The following is a 15,544-nucleotide window of genomic DNA, read 5'->3' as shown; positions in this document are numbered from 1 at the left end:
TCCAGGGCGGGGTCTGGAACCGCCTTAAAGTCACCCCCCAACATAGTGAGTCCCGGGGGTAGGCCCAGGAGAAACTGAGTCAGTTCTTTGATAGCCCCGTGTATTAGCGTCAGAGGAATGTACACACTGACAACGTTGATCGTCACCCCCTCCACTCTGCCGGTAATGGCCACAAACCGACCCTGACTGTCTTTCCAGACTTGCACCACTGTCAACGGAAAGGAGTGGTGTAGTAGAATCGCAACACCTCGCGAGCCTCGCATGAACCCCGCATGGTACACCCTGCCAAAACCTCTTCGTGCCAGGAAGGGGCAGCGTTCTCTTGTAATAGGAGCACATCAGGTCGGTATCTATGTATGAAGGTAAATACTGCAGTGCGTTTGATTTTATCTAAGAGCCCATTAACATTCCACGAGATAGCCTGTATTGGATTCATCGAGAGCTATGTAGGAAATTGTGGCGGCCCTACCCCTTGGGTATGGTTGTACTGGGTTTGAGGTTCCTCCCTTTCTGCTTCCTACGTGTCGAAATAAGAGCTTTGTTGTACCGTTTAAGTCTGTCTATCGTCTGTCTCGTACCTCAACCAAAACCAACAGGCATGTCAACTTGACATTGAACAATAGTGAACACCCTACTATAGGACTTAAACTTCCTATCCCCCCCAACTCCCACCCCATACTTCCCCCAGAAGCATCTGTCGCCCTTACCCATAAACATCACACCCCTTAACCTGGCGGGATAGAAATGATAACCGAATGAGCAGTGGTGGACTCCTCCATAGCGACGGATCACTGAAATGAAGCAATTAGTAATGATCAGTTAGTTATAACATTAGTACTTCATCATGACAAACATCTTCTCCCCAGAGACATCCCTCTGGTCATCAAGTTATAGTGCCGGACTGTAAGATAAATCAGTGTTCCCAGATGAGTCAGAACTTGTCCGTGGTGGGCTTCGTGGCCCCATGTCTTTCTCGGCTTCTCTAGGTCTCAGTGGCAGCTGGTGATCTTTCGAGTTATCAGATGTGGCTACTAGTGGGGAGTTCGAGCGAGAGCCGCGGCGTTCCCTGCGTTTCCTCGACCGCGTGCGGTGTCACCTAGCAGTTAATCATTTTGGTTGGGTGTTTGTTCGGTCCCCGATCTGTGTCAGACCAGGGCGCTCGCAGATCGGTCTGAGCTGCAGCTCCTCCGTCAGCTCTGTCAGCACAAGTTTTGTTCCCATGAACCACTGGTAGCTTCGCGGGGAACAACAGGCGGTATTGAATATCCATTGTTCTCAGTTTTTGTTTGACTTCAAGAAATGAACGTCGTTGTTGTTGCACGTCCCTTGTGTTGTCGGGAAAGAGGAGGACTTTAGCCCCATTGCAAAAAAGGTCCCCTTTAGAGCGGGCCTCTTGTAGGATCACATCCCTGTCTTTAACATTAAAAAGGCGAAGTATCACCGGCCTAGGTGGAGATCCCAGCGGGGCTTCATCTGTAGCGCTCTATGAGCACGTTCGATGGCGAACCATGGGGCAAGACGCTCCACTGGCATCCAGGAGCGAAACCACTCTTCTAAGAAAGTGGCGAGGGACGTCGCAGCCGTGGCCTCCGGCAGGCCAACCACCCTGAGATTGTTGTGTCTTGACCTATTCTAGGCGTCCTCGGCCCTCCGGTAGAGCTCCGATGTATGGGACATGAGTGTGGATACCTGTGTCTTGAGAGCGTTCCCTTTGTCCTCCACCATGGATATGCTGGTCTCTGCCTCAGTGATGCGAGCCGTGGCATTGCGAAGGTCCTGCCGGACCAAGGACACTTCCTCTCTGACTTCTCCTATCTTGGCCTCCACCGCCACCTGGGATGTGTGAATGGCCCGAAGAAACGTCTCCAGATCTCCAGACGCCCCCGGTTGATTCTCTCTTTCACCCGGGGTGCGGGCCTCTGTTCGGGGTCCACTTGCGCTCGTGGTAAATTGTAATATTCACGTTTGTGCTGTCGACTGCCGTGTTGTCTTGTCTTTGCCCATATTTCTGCGGTGGCTCCCTGTCGACACCCAGGTCGAAATCTATTTGGAGGGGGCCTCACCGGGCATGGCGCTGGACTCCGGGGCGTCCAATGTCCCAGCAGAGGCACGGGTCAGGTCCACACTCCCTCCACCTATCTCCAGTGGGTCGCCGCCAGGGCCCAGGGGGCAAAGTCCGTCAATGTCAAGCTACGGCCCAGCGCGGTTCCAGATGACCACCGACCTCATCTGCCTCCAACGTGCTCTGGGACATGGCCGCGCCACGTCCCTCTCGGCGCAGCACGATTTTCCCCGGCCTCACTGCGCCCCCAGCTGCAGTTCCGATCGGGGAGGCGAGGAGCAGAAAGGGGGGAAGAAGAAGAAGGGTGGGTTCCCCAGCAGGGTGGTGCCTCTCGAGGTATCTCACCCCTGTCTCCTCCGGCCGCTGGATGTCTCCTCCGTCACTGTCCCAAGGGAGGAGGGCGGGGGAGAAGGGGAAGAGAGAAGGAGGGCCAGCAGCAAGAGAGAGGGCCCTCTCCCTGTGTGTATCAGCGCCGCCTCCTCTGCGGCGTCTCCAGCTCCCCCCTCCGAGCCTCGGCCCCGGTACCTTTCGGCTCTCGCCGCCTCTGTCGGTGAGTCACATCATCATGGCCATGCGCCGCTCCCCATGGCCCCAGTAGCGCCAGTCAGCCACTGCATCCAGGGCCGGCTTAATCATCAGGTTTCTTTCCGCCGGTCGCCCGCTCTGGCCGCCATCTTGGGTGAGGGTCATCTCGGGCCCTCGTCCTCTTTTCTCTGGGAAACCGGCAGGGTTTTCCCATCTGTCAGGGAGGGGGGGAAGAAGGAAGGAGGGCGACCCCCACCTTCGGAGCCGCTCCTCCGGGTCCTCAATGCTCTCGCCGCCGCCGGTCACACCCGCCGGCCGGCACCAGTGTCGCAGATCGCCCATGCCTCACTGCGCCTCACTACCGGACCAAGGCACCGGTCGGAACCGCCAACATGTCGGGGGGGGGGGAGAATGGCGAGATGCCCTAAGCAGGAGGATGTCGCCGATGAAGGCGGATTCTAGGTGGAATCAAAGGCAGATGACGGAGGGGTACGGAGCACTACAAAAGTGCGTCTGCCATCTTGACACCTTGGCCATGCCCCCCTAGAAAATCTTTTTATTAAACAATATTTATCTCAGACAATATTCATGCACAAGTAAATTTGGTACACAACACAGGGCCTTTGGTGCAACTATTTACAAATATATGTAACCCTCTGCCCTGCATCTTATGTGGTCAAGAATAAGGGAATGAACATTAAACTGCTTCCAGCAGACACGAGTGGGGAAACTGGTTCATGCAAATCAGTTGTATATGGGGTATAGCATCTTTAGGGATATTCTGCCCTGCAAAGGATCCATTGTGAGCTTTTATGTTCTATTTGTACCTATTGATATTTTTAAGCCCAAAAATGAGGCCTCCTGCATCATTCTGGACTTTTGAAATCTTTTGATCAAATGGGTAGATTGGCCTGCATATTGCTACTTATATCTGATCATTGAACACATTTTATGCCCAGGAAGGATACAGTCTCCCTAACAAATAGATTTATCACAAAATGGTATCTTACATGCTATGATCCAAAAGTGTAGTTAGAATCAAGGTGGAGAACAATGACAAGTAATCCATTTGGGACCAGGTAGATGCACCATGGATGAGACTGCTTCCGGGTCGACTACAGGTCACTGACAAGATGGCATGTAGTGTACCCTGCCTTTCCACACTGCTCTGAATGTGAAACCATTGATCATAGGTACCTTGCTCCCCCCTTCCTCCATATACTAGTCATTTGGTTTCTCCAAAAACCGAGAGATTTCTCTGCGAAGCCAAGCAGACATGGGCGCTGAGTGTGCGGTACCAAGGTTGTGAGTTCCCGGTGTGAACACAATTTGCTGCTCTCAAACCACAGTATTAGTGAAGACTGAGGCAACTGAGGAGCAGATGTGCTCCAAAAGGTATGACTTGCAGCGCACAGTGCATGAACAAATGTTTGACAGAGGCATCATTGTTGAAGGAGGAAATAAAACAATAAAACTAGAATTGCCATGTTTTCCAGGATCAACTTGGTACTGCCAGTCGAGCGGCTTGGCACGAAGGAAAGAGGCTTTCCTCCTCTTCCCCACAATGCACTTGGGTGTTATGCCGGATGGTAAAGCTGCAGAGGGCAGAAACGGTACCAAGAAGAGTGATGCGGGGAGATAACTCATGATCGAGAAACAGCAACACATGCAAATGGACACAGTCTGGCATTTTTGAAACAAGTGGCTTAGGCAATCATTGAAAAGAATGAGAGACCAACCCTAGCAGGTGACCTTGAGATCTGGTATACGGCATCCATTTGCCTCGATATCTGGGGAGTTTATCAACCTGAGGGAACGCAATAGGCATTTCTCTTGGCGGAATAAACCCGTGGGGAATTACAAAAGCGATCCGTATAGTGACAGAAAGCACGGTTCTAGGAATTTTTATCTGGATTGGCCAAGGGTGTGTTTGGGTGGGCCAATGAGGGCCCAATTTATGTCAGTTCTGGAGGTAGCCTACAAGCACTAGATTAACACTTGGATGTTGATTTACCAAAATGTCAGTGGTAGTGGAAAGGACATCACACATCCTTGACCTTAATGACACCACCAGCTGTGACATCATACGACCTTGGCTCTCAATCTTCTACAAAGTAATGTCACATGACAATAACCCTGATGACCTCACAATAATTGACACTAATCTAATTATAATTAAAGCATGACTAATAGAATAACACAACATAGAGAAATGATACCACCTGTGTTAGGGCGCTGATGTGATATGCAAGAAGATCATTAATTGTTTCCCTTAGTATTACATGAAAATGTATGTGTTACGTGCTCATCTGAAGAGGATAGAGTACCATAGAACACTCAACAGCATTGGGAAGCTTAGCACAAATGGTCATTATTTATTAGTTTCCCTGCTGTATACTGCAATGAGAAATGTATTGCTAAATCATAGGGAGAGAAACAATGGATTTAAATAAAACAGCAGTAGTTATGTGCACATGTAAACTATATAATTGACCTAAATTAATCTTCACTCTTAATACATTTTGAGTTAAAATCACCTGCATGGTTCTATCACTCATGTGAAGCACAGAGGTGAATGTTTTATTCAGACACTTAGGGCCATATTATTGAGAAAGTGGCACATGAGAATTGATGTCCCCACACCCTCAATTTACACCGCCCAAGTGTAGCTTGCCTTTGACACAAGCTAGAGTTGCAACAAGGCCATTTTATTCCAACATGATTATTTTAATGTCTCAGCCAGTACAGAATAGAGAAAGTCACCTAAAGCTGGCATTTATAAAAACAAAACACTAATGTGTTTGAGAGGCTCCTCAATGACTCCTGACTAAGGTTGCCAACTGGCAGGTTTTTTCCGCCATCACCAGTATTTAAATGTCCCAAATGGTACAAAAATAAGCAAAATCACCTAAAGTGGATATTTTAAGGCCTTATCTGTACATGCTACAAATAGAAACTATACATTTAAAAGACATTTAAAAGTGTTCTAGTGCTGCAAAGATTCCTCACTAATAAATAATGCAAATACAGACAGAAAAGTAATATTTCAAGTGAGTACATTCAATTTTATTCTTAGTCCCATTGAGTATCATGTACAAGCCTTTGCACACTCTTAAAACTACAACAAAAGGGCATTTTTTTCTTTTGGAAATGTAGCAGCCCTAGCCTTGACTGATAATTAACATAAACGAAGTGAAAAAGCATCACAGGGTTTGGCCATCAACATGGATAATACATTTCACAGGTGCGCTCTTGATGGCCACTTCTGCCAGTTCGGAGGACCAAAGATCATGTTTGGGTGGCCCTGGCCCACCTGCTAGAACTTGGCCTGAGTGACAGATGTGGCTTGTGACCACCTTGGGAGATCTCTGGAGATGTCCCCCATTCATTTGTGACTAGACGTTGTCCACAGTCATATCAATTGCTACAAACTAATATGAGCCATAAATGAAGCGCCATTCAAGGAACAGCCTGATTAAAACACACCCTCCTAGGAAGACTCTGGAAGGCATGAGGCAACAGAACTGCTCAATGATAAATTTGGTGCAAAGTACCAAATCCATGAAAATGGCACTTCAGATTGCTTTTCCTGAATTATTACCTGATCACCTTTCTAAGGAAGTTGTGGCACAAGCAAGGGAAACGCTGGGCTCGGTGGTTGATTTGACAGTACCAGCCAAAGAAAGCACAGGCCCTATTAATCTTATTACACCAACATTGCCCTTAATCTTGACTTCAGGTGGGTCCTCGCTAGAGGACAATCGATAAAAGATGAATCACAATGACTGCTCAGTTGCAGGGCTCAATTTATCAAGTATCTCAGGTGACGATGCAGCACCCAAAAGTCAGCCCTCCTAGCCCCTGTTTTCCATTAGCTGCATTAAAGGGCTGCAGAAAGAGACCCGGAGTCGGTAAGTATGTAAGGTAAAACAACAAGGGTCAGTATATGCACCACTGATACAGTTGTGGAATAGCGTACCCCAGGATCTCCAACCATCTCTTTATCTTATCACAGTTCGCAGAGGTCTGCGGGAGCCCCTCAGCAGAGGGAAGTAAGTCCTGTGAAGACCTGCAACATCTGCAACACCCACAAGAACAGGTGGCGACCACAACTTTCAGACTCTTTTTTAACCCATAGAAGCTCAACAGAGTCAATATTACAACAAAAAATGGATGAATTGCGAGTCATGAAGATTTCTCAGGAAGAAGCCCACAGAAAGACTAACAAACAATTGTGCCAAAATAATTCCAATATTCAGCTTTATACATTCAGGGTATCCCAGGTTGAGCACAGAGTATCACACCTTGAGTATTTCAAACTTGGCCAGGAATGTACTGCTATCAAACTTCAATCTGAGGTGGGTGAAGTGCTAATAAAAGTGGATGATGCAGAAAATAGGTCATGTTGTTCCAATTTACGAATCAAAGGGATACCCGAGGGGCATGAGAATGGTCAATCAGTCGTCAAATTCATCTCTGAACTTATCGGTAAATATGTGGACATGGATACAGCCATTGAAAAGATGGATCTCACTATTTCCCTGGTGCCCTATGTCCTCTCAACACAATCTTCCAATTCTAAGGATTCACGGACCATTCTTGTGAATTTTGAAGACATCCAGATTAAAAAACATATTTTGTCCAAATGTATTAAAGCTAAAATGTATCATGCTGCAGATAATTACTCTTTAACACATTTTTCAGATGTCCTTTGTGAGCTTAGTTCTTTGAGTGAGAGTTTCCAGAACCTAGGAGTTTTTGCAGGGATTTTTCATCAATCCAAACTGAAAGTACTCTACAAGGGTCATGCACAAATGTTTCAATCTGTCGATCAAGCAAAATACTTTTTAGTTTCTATTCCCACGGGCCTAAATTAAGGGCCAGGCATGATGAAACCATATAGCTTGCAATGTAATACTTAAATGTAAGCAATGGTTGCATTTTGAGACCAGCTGGCTACATGCTGGCACACCAAAAGCACACTGCAGTAGGCAGTCTCACAAGTGCTATGTCAAGGCACTTATCTAGGTGGTTTTGGAAGAGAGGGAGATGGTGGCAAGTGGGGCATATTTCAAGATGTGTGGGTGGATGCTTCCTAGTGAGTGGCTCTAGGAGTTAAATGAGTAGGAGTTGGACACCTTCAGAGTTGAAAAATCAGGTGGCCAGTCAAATAAGTATAAGAATACATTTATTGGAGGTGTGATGTGCAGTGAGGACATCAGTATAACAATGGGCGTTCTAGTTGAAAAAGCAGAGCCAACCTAGCTGGGTAATAATGGAGGCAGATGTATGGCACCCCCTACCCCTTTGGGATGAATTCCTTATGCCCTAGAGTAGTCATCCGCAACACTAATGGCATTAACAACCGAACCAAGTTCAGAGCTATTCTGGCATAGTTGAAGTCTGCTAAAGCCCAGATAATCCTTCTTCTGTAGACCAACCTGAAAACTCAGGCCTGTCTACCCCAGATCTTTAACTCTATCTCACATGCCTTTTTTGCACCAGTTAGCGCAGGAGTCAGGGGGGTAGCTAGTCTTATTACTTGTGACTTTCCTGGAGAGGTAGTATAGGTGGTAAAAGACCCAAGGGCTCAGTTGATATTGGTGAGTTTTTCAGCAGGCAATATGCTCTTACACCTCACTAGTTTTTACGGCCCCATTGAGGATGATATCTTCTCTTTTAGAGAAATGAATGATATTCTACTTCCACTTAAGGGCCTACTGATTATGGGGGCAATTTCAACATTGTTCAGGATGGTCACTTAGATTGCTCTCAGAAGAACAAGGTACAAAATAAACCTAAAGCTGTCTATTTTTCAGCACAACTATGTAAAGATTTTGCTTTAATCGATCCTTGGCGAATGGACTTCCCGAATGGGTGAGAGCATACTTATGACTCCAAGCGCTTCAATCCAGCTTCATGAATTTATTATTTTTCAGTGTCTTATAAATGTGATAGAAGTAGATCTGGTATTTTGGCAATTCATTTTTTAGACCATCTGGTCCTGTTTTTTGAGGTGATTCTATATACCTCTAGACCAGAATGTCCACTATGGCAGCTTGACAAATTGCACCTAATAGAGGACAGTTAAGTATCACACATGCCCTCGGATATCAAGGGCTTTTTTCATAGGAATTTAGGTACTCTCCAATCTTTGGAGGATGGGGTACCTGTAAGGCTTTCATTAGTGGTGAAGCAATTTTGTTCAAGGTTCAAGTCAACAAACTAAGTTGCTGGGTCGAATTAGGTCGGGTAATTAATGAGCATTTTGTATGTAATTCATCTGTATCTAAAGCTAAGGTTTTTCAATCCAGTCAGAATCTAAAGGGCTATTACATATACAAATAAAAAATAAATGAGCGATCTTGCTTTCACACAGATTATGAAGAAAGGGAACACGCACAGTGACTTCTAGTGTGGTCAACTAAACACAAACTAAATCGAGATGCAAATAAATCAATTTTCGACGGAGTCAGGAATTTCGTAGTCACACAACCCGAATTAATTTGAAAAGTTTTCCTTGATCATTATGCTAACCTTTATACCCCTGTGGGCTTGACTCCTGCAGAGCAAATAGAGGAATTCCTGCAACCAATAGAACTCCCTGTATTAAAGAGCGATTGTCAAGCCTCGATAGCTGCTCCTATTTCATTAGCTAAAGTGAGAGCAGTTGAAACACCAGTTGATCTAGTGCACTGGGAGGTACTATTTGCTTTTCTTCAGTGTTATGGGTTCCATTTGAAGTAGGTGAAGGTATTGCAAAATCTATAGAAATGGCCGAGGCAGGAGTTCTAATCAACTCCCAGGTGATAGGACATGTCACAATCAGAAGGGTTACAAGGCAAAGTTGCCCCATGTTACAATTTTTTTTCTCTCCCGAGTTCTTGCCAACCACGCTAAGTCAAGACCCGCTGATCGAGTCCTCCATTGCTGGAGCACCAAAAATTAAGATCTATGCAGACAACATTATCCTCTCTTTAGCTGCTACAAAGCAAAATATTCTTAATGCTTTTGCAAAACTCCAGATATTCACAAGCATCGGAGGCTATAAGACCAACCATAGTAAATCTGAAGTGTTGTTATTTAACAGTTCCCCCAATATTAACCGCAGAAATGCAGCAGCACTATTCTATTACCCGTCCTATAAGATATTTTGGTTTCCACATTTCCACATTCCACATTTTGCAGAGCTTTTTTTTCTAAATTATACTGCTACTCTGAATAAAGTACTCACACTAATACAAAAATGTCAAAACCCACAGTTATCTAGTGTCAGACATGTAGCCTAGTTAAAATGGCTATTCTGCTGTTATTCTGATGTATATTTTCAAATGTTATAATCAAAGTTAAGTGACAGTTTTTCGATGAGGTACATCAAGTAATTTGTCACTTTCTGTGGCAGGGGAAACTGGCTCATACAAATCTTGGAGAATTCAATTGAATATCGAGCACAGTGGGTTGGCACTACCACATATCAAGGTGTATTATCAGGCTGCTCTTCTTCATTGGCTTACTCGGGCAGTGACAATGAACAGTGACGCTCATTGTTTTTATCTCCAATGGATGCATGCTTCATGAGGTTGTAGCTTGGTTATCCGCATTTGTTAAGATCCCCAAATTGCCCAAACTTACTTGTTATATGGTGCCACATATACTTAAGTATTGAATCATGCAATTCAAGAAGCAAATAAAGTTCCCCTTATTCCATCCCCAGATCTGACATAAACACTGGGTTATGGAAAAATAGGAAAAGGTGGGAGTTTTTAAACTTAGTGACTTTATGGTGACAGGAGACATGAAAACTTGGGAATTGATGACTGCAAGCAATTCCGCGACCATCCAGGAGTTATCCTTTTCCTATCGGCAAATTAGGCATTTCATGCGCCACAATTGGGTGGAGAGGAATTAATTCTTGGAACAAGTTAGTAAAGCCTATTTTGTAAGCAACGATGGTGTGGTAGGGAATTGGTATAGCCTGCTCTCCCATCAATTGTAGGGTGTAATGGCTCCTGCAACACTGGCCTTGACAGGTCATGAGATAAATTTGTGCCCCTGGGGCTGCTATAATTTAATGGTTAATACAACCATTCGGGGTGTTAATTTTAAAAGAATGCCTTCTTACAGCAAATGGAAGCTCTATAATACTCTCAGCCGTCTTCAGAAAATGTTGCTCTGTGGAATGTTTCAGATGTGGTCAGGAGCAGGGAGATTAGCTTCATATTTACTTTACCTGCCCCATTCTAAACATTTTCTGGTAGCAAATATGTATAGCAATTAGTGAGCAGTGTCAGATCCAGATAACCCCGGGAGCCTTGGAGGCATTGTTTGGTATGCTGCCCCCATGGATGCAAGATTCAGTGAGACAGTGGCAATACTTATATATTACCTCGCTAGTGGCACGGTCATTAGTATGGCTAAAATGGAAATCCCCCGATGCTCCTAATTTTAAAATACAGGATAACTTGGTGCAATGAGAAATAACAATGAGGTGTCAAGCTTTTTTGTGTGAATGCTATAGCAATGTAAGGGCTTTTGTATCGATATTTATGCTGTAATGAACTAATTATTTTTTTCTACTGTCTGCTAAAATAAAATTTAAAAAAAGACAAGTAATCAATTTGCAAACTCACTTGGTTTTTATTGAAAACCCTCACCCACTCTACTACTGACATGCTTCATCAATGTTTCTCATCCTGGTCCCTATAAGCCAGGGTGGACTCTCCATTTTTCAGGGAACACTTGTGACATTTTCCCTGCTGAGGGTCTTTTAAGAGGTAAAAATACCTAAGGAACATCCAGGTATTGCTTTAATAACTCGTGTCCCGTGTGTAACTATTCCTGACAAAGATATCAAGCAGGGTTTCATGATACTGTGCAAATCTACATAGACATTGCACAACTTGTCAGCAAGCAAAACACCGAACACAAGCAAGCAGAAAAATGCAAACATTAACATCACTAGTATCTTCCTCTATTTTAGGAATGTTCCATGCGAGATAAGAAGGGGGTGGGGCGTGCACCTGTACTCACTCTCTGGGAAAAACAGCCTTGGTTATGCATGTCATTATAAGTCAGACAGTATGCTAGATCGCAAATGGGAGTAAAGGATAATGGCCATCAGCAATGCTTCCTAAAACCAGTAGGGGATAACACTTTCATATCCACATTGTCAAGGACCATGCCACTTATTAACATCTATACGCACCCTAAACTCCTCTTTCCTGCCCGGTGTAGGTGGACTAGCTGACCAATAGCTTGCCTCCCGCATGGACTCCTTCATGGGGTTTGTTGAGGTTGGCCTGGCTATTTAGTGTCTGATGATCCAGGGTAGTGAAAGATTGGCAGATACGTTATTTTGGACACTGAGGTCAATTTGCTACAGGTTATGCCACATGAAACAAATGAAATACAAGAGGAGAACATAATTGCTCGACAGGGTCATTCATATTTATTGGAGAAACGTAGTCATATTTTAGGGGTAAATATTGAAAACCCCTCTAAGAGTGTTGTGCGATCATTAACACCAATGTGTAGCACTCTCAGTGCATCCAATGCCAGAATACAAAATACCATGACAGGCTTTACCTCTCACCAGTTGAATTTAACAGGAAATAATCTTGTGCCCAATACATAACTCTGAATCACATGTAAGTATATCTGAGACTACTTGATACACTGGGAAAAATGTCAATCAAAATGTTTAGGGGAGGACAAAATGCTCATTATCGGTCCTGTATCAATAAATAGATTAGCAACATATATGTACCAGAACATACCCTGATATGTGATGGCAGACTAGTGGCAGAAATTAGTATAGAATATGATGGTATTTCGATTTTCTGCTCTCATTTTGTAATGGAGTAGCCATCGACTTGCATCTAGGTCTTGAATGTAACACATATATGGAATAAGCGACTCAGAGGGTCCCATAGTTTACATTATTTGGTTGTTTAACAAGTTATATATATTTTAATACTCTGATAGAGTATTTGGGTAGTGTTTTCTCTATTTTGTTTTTGAAGTATGGTGATGGTTTGTGTGGGTGTTTTTAGCATACATTTGAATATGGTGACTTGTGTATGTTGTATATAAAAAATGTTTTACCCTCCATATATGTTTATTTTACAGCCCTGATGAAGTTCACATATAGTGAATAAAACACGTTGGCTGGTATATTGAAGTAAATAAAAGCTGCATTGGAGAAATGTACTTGGAAGACTTTACATTTTCTTGAACTTCGTTGGTGCCCTTCCATCTATAATATATTAAATCAGATAAGTGTTAGTAAAAATAATTTAGCACAATAAGTGGGTTGCCATCATGGAGAGTAGAAAGCGTTCTGGCTTTCTCAGTGTTTGGTTTGGCTTTCTCTTTGCAGGACGCGACAGACGAGAATGAGGAGTCAGATGACCTGCCATCCAATGTCACAACAGCAAGGACAGGGGAGTGCCGGGACGAGGACATTGGAGTGGAGCAGGATGCAAACCGCCAGGAAGGAGCCTACAATGCCATGGAGAACGGAGGAAGCCGGACATAAACAACACAGGTAAGTGGAAACCGATGTGAAATCCTGAACTACGAGCAGTTGTTCAGGGTGCAGTGCACAGCCTAAAATACCTATGCACTCCACCCTTTAAAAGGACCGGGTGGCGAGAGTGCGGCTTGCATGTCGTACCGAACAGTACACCCTTCCCCTAGAGTCCTCCCCACAGGTTAGGGTTTATCAGGATACTGGCGATGAAAAATAAGTAAAAGACGAGAGGCACGTACATGACATGCAAGTTCCCAAGTGTGATCTTCTGGGCCATAATCTTTCCAATGAATCAGATAAAACATTCTACGGCGTATTCGCTTAAGGTCCAAAATTGCCTCTACTTTGAATTCGGGTTTCCGATCCATGACAACAGCTGTGTGTTTTGGGGAATCAAGGTTCCAGGAGCGACAAGCTTCAGTAGAGATACAAGAAACACTGGGTGTACTCGTAATGGTGGAGGGAGATCTAATTTCAAAGCAAAGTCATTAATTTTCTTGACAATGGGATATGGGCCTGTGTAATGTGGTTGGAACTTTTGAGGACCTTTGAGATTGAAATGTTGTGTGGATAGCCTTACTAGATCTCTAACCTGATAGTCGGTACTCATTCTACGATGTCTATCAGCATTCCGTTTATAGACAAGTTTTGCTTGTTCAAGATTATCCTGGGTCATTTGTTGTAATGCCTTAATGTGATCTACATAATCTTGTACTGCAGGAACCTCTGTTATAGTAGTAGGTGAAGATAATAGGAAATGAGGATGCAGACAATTATTACATTAGAAAGGGGTGATTTTTGCAGAGCTATGTTGTGCGTTAATATAAGCAAATTCCACTGCCCGAAGACAGCTATCCCATTCAGCAGTATTTCTCAACCTGTGTCACCTTACTGGTGTTCTAAGCATTGATTCACCCTTTCTGTCTGGCCGTCTGTTTGTGGGTGATAGACTGTGGATAGGTGAACCTCTATCTGTAAGACGCCACATAAGGTTCTCAAAAAACTCGAGATTAATTATGGCTCACTAGCAGACACTATTACTGATTGCAAACCATGCAGGCATGCAATAGATAGTAAAAAAGTTTCTGCAAAGATCTTTGAGGTAGGCAAATCAGATAATGGAGTAAAGTGGGCCATTTTGGGAAAAATGTCTACTGTAACCATGACTGCCGTGTGCGTAAGTTCTGTCTCAGATAATTCTGTGGTGAAGTCCATGGAGATGGTATGCTGTGGGTGTGGAGGTGTAGGTAACAGGGGTAATAAACCAACTGGCAATTTATGACTGGCTTTACCCTGAGCACACATAACACATCACTGTACAAACTGTTTTTTGTCAGTTACAAGAGTAGGCCACTAAAAATGACATTGCACTAACTCTATGGTCTTCTTTTCATCAGGATGACCTGCTAATAATTTAGTATGACACCATTGTAGAGCTTGTTGTTGTAAGGCTGGTGTGGAAACAAAGATACCATCTTGTATGTAACAGATATTATTCCATTATTGACTATTGTGTTTATGTATGATTTATTTTGCTTCTTTGGTTTGTTATGCTGTAGTTATTGCCTTCAGAAAGGAATCCTTAGATACCATTACCCTTTGGATATGATCTGGGGGTGTAATTGAGGGATAATCTGGTTTCACTTCTCCACCCTCATTTCCCAGGTGTGCTAAGGCATCCGCTTTCCCATGCTGTCTATCTGTCTGAAACTGACTTACGAAGACATAGTTAGTAAAGAAGTGGGTCCATCGTAGTTGTCTCATAGCTAGGGCTATGTGAATTTCAGAAATTTGATATTCGCATGGTTTTTACTCACAGTAACTGTATGTAAGACCCCAGTCAAATAATGACACCATTCTTCAAATGCCTTTTTGATAGCTAGGAGTTCCTTTTCACCCACAGAATAATTTACTTCAGCTGGGCTAAGTTTATGTGAAAAGTATTTGACGGAGTGTACTAGGCCTGTTTCCTTATTTCTCTGTGACAAAACCCCCCTGACTGCTGCATGAAATGCATCTGCCTCAACTATAAGTGGTTGTTAATTTAAGTATCTGGGTGTTGTTAAACGGGAGCATTAACAAAAGCCTTTTTTATGTGTTGATAGGCTTGCTCAGCTACTTCGGTCCAACTAAAAACCATGTGCTGCTGTGATGGAAAAGTGGCCTATGAATCGTCAATAAAAATGAGCAAACCATATAAAACTTTGCACTTCTTTTACGGATTTTGGAGACTTTCACTGTAAAATGGTAGTAACCTTTTGTGGGTCCATGCTAACCCTGTGGAAAGACAAAATATAGCCCAGAAAGGAAACAATGGGAGCATGAAACTCACATTTGTCTAATTAAACAAATAGGTGGTTATCGCACAATTGTTATAACACTGCTCTTACATTGCTCTTATGTTCAGTCATGGTGGGGAATATATC

This window comes from Pleurodeles waltl, chromosome 4_2 (assembly GCF_031143425.1).
Source record: "Pleurodeles waltl isolate 20211129_DDA chromosome 4_2, aPleWal1.hap1.20221129, whole genome shotgun sequence".
NCBI lineage: Eukaryota > Metazoa > Chordata > Amphibia > Caudata > Salamandridae > Pleurodeles > Pleurodeles waltl.
Note: the sequence above shows the minus strand (reverse complement) of the source record.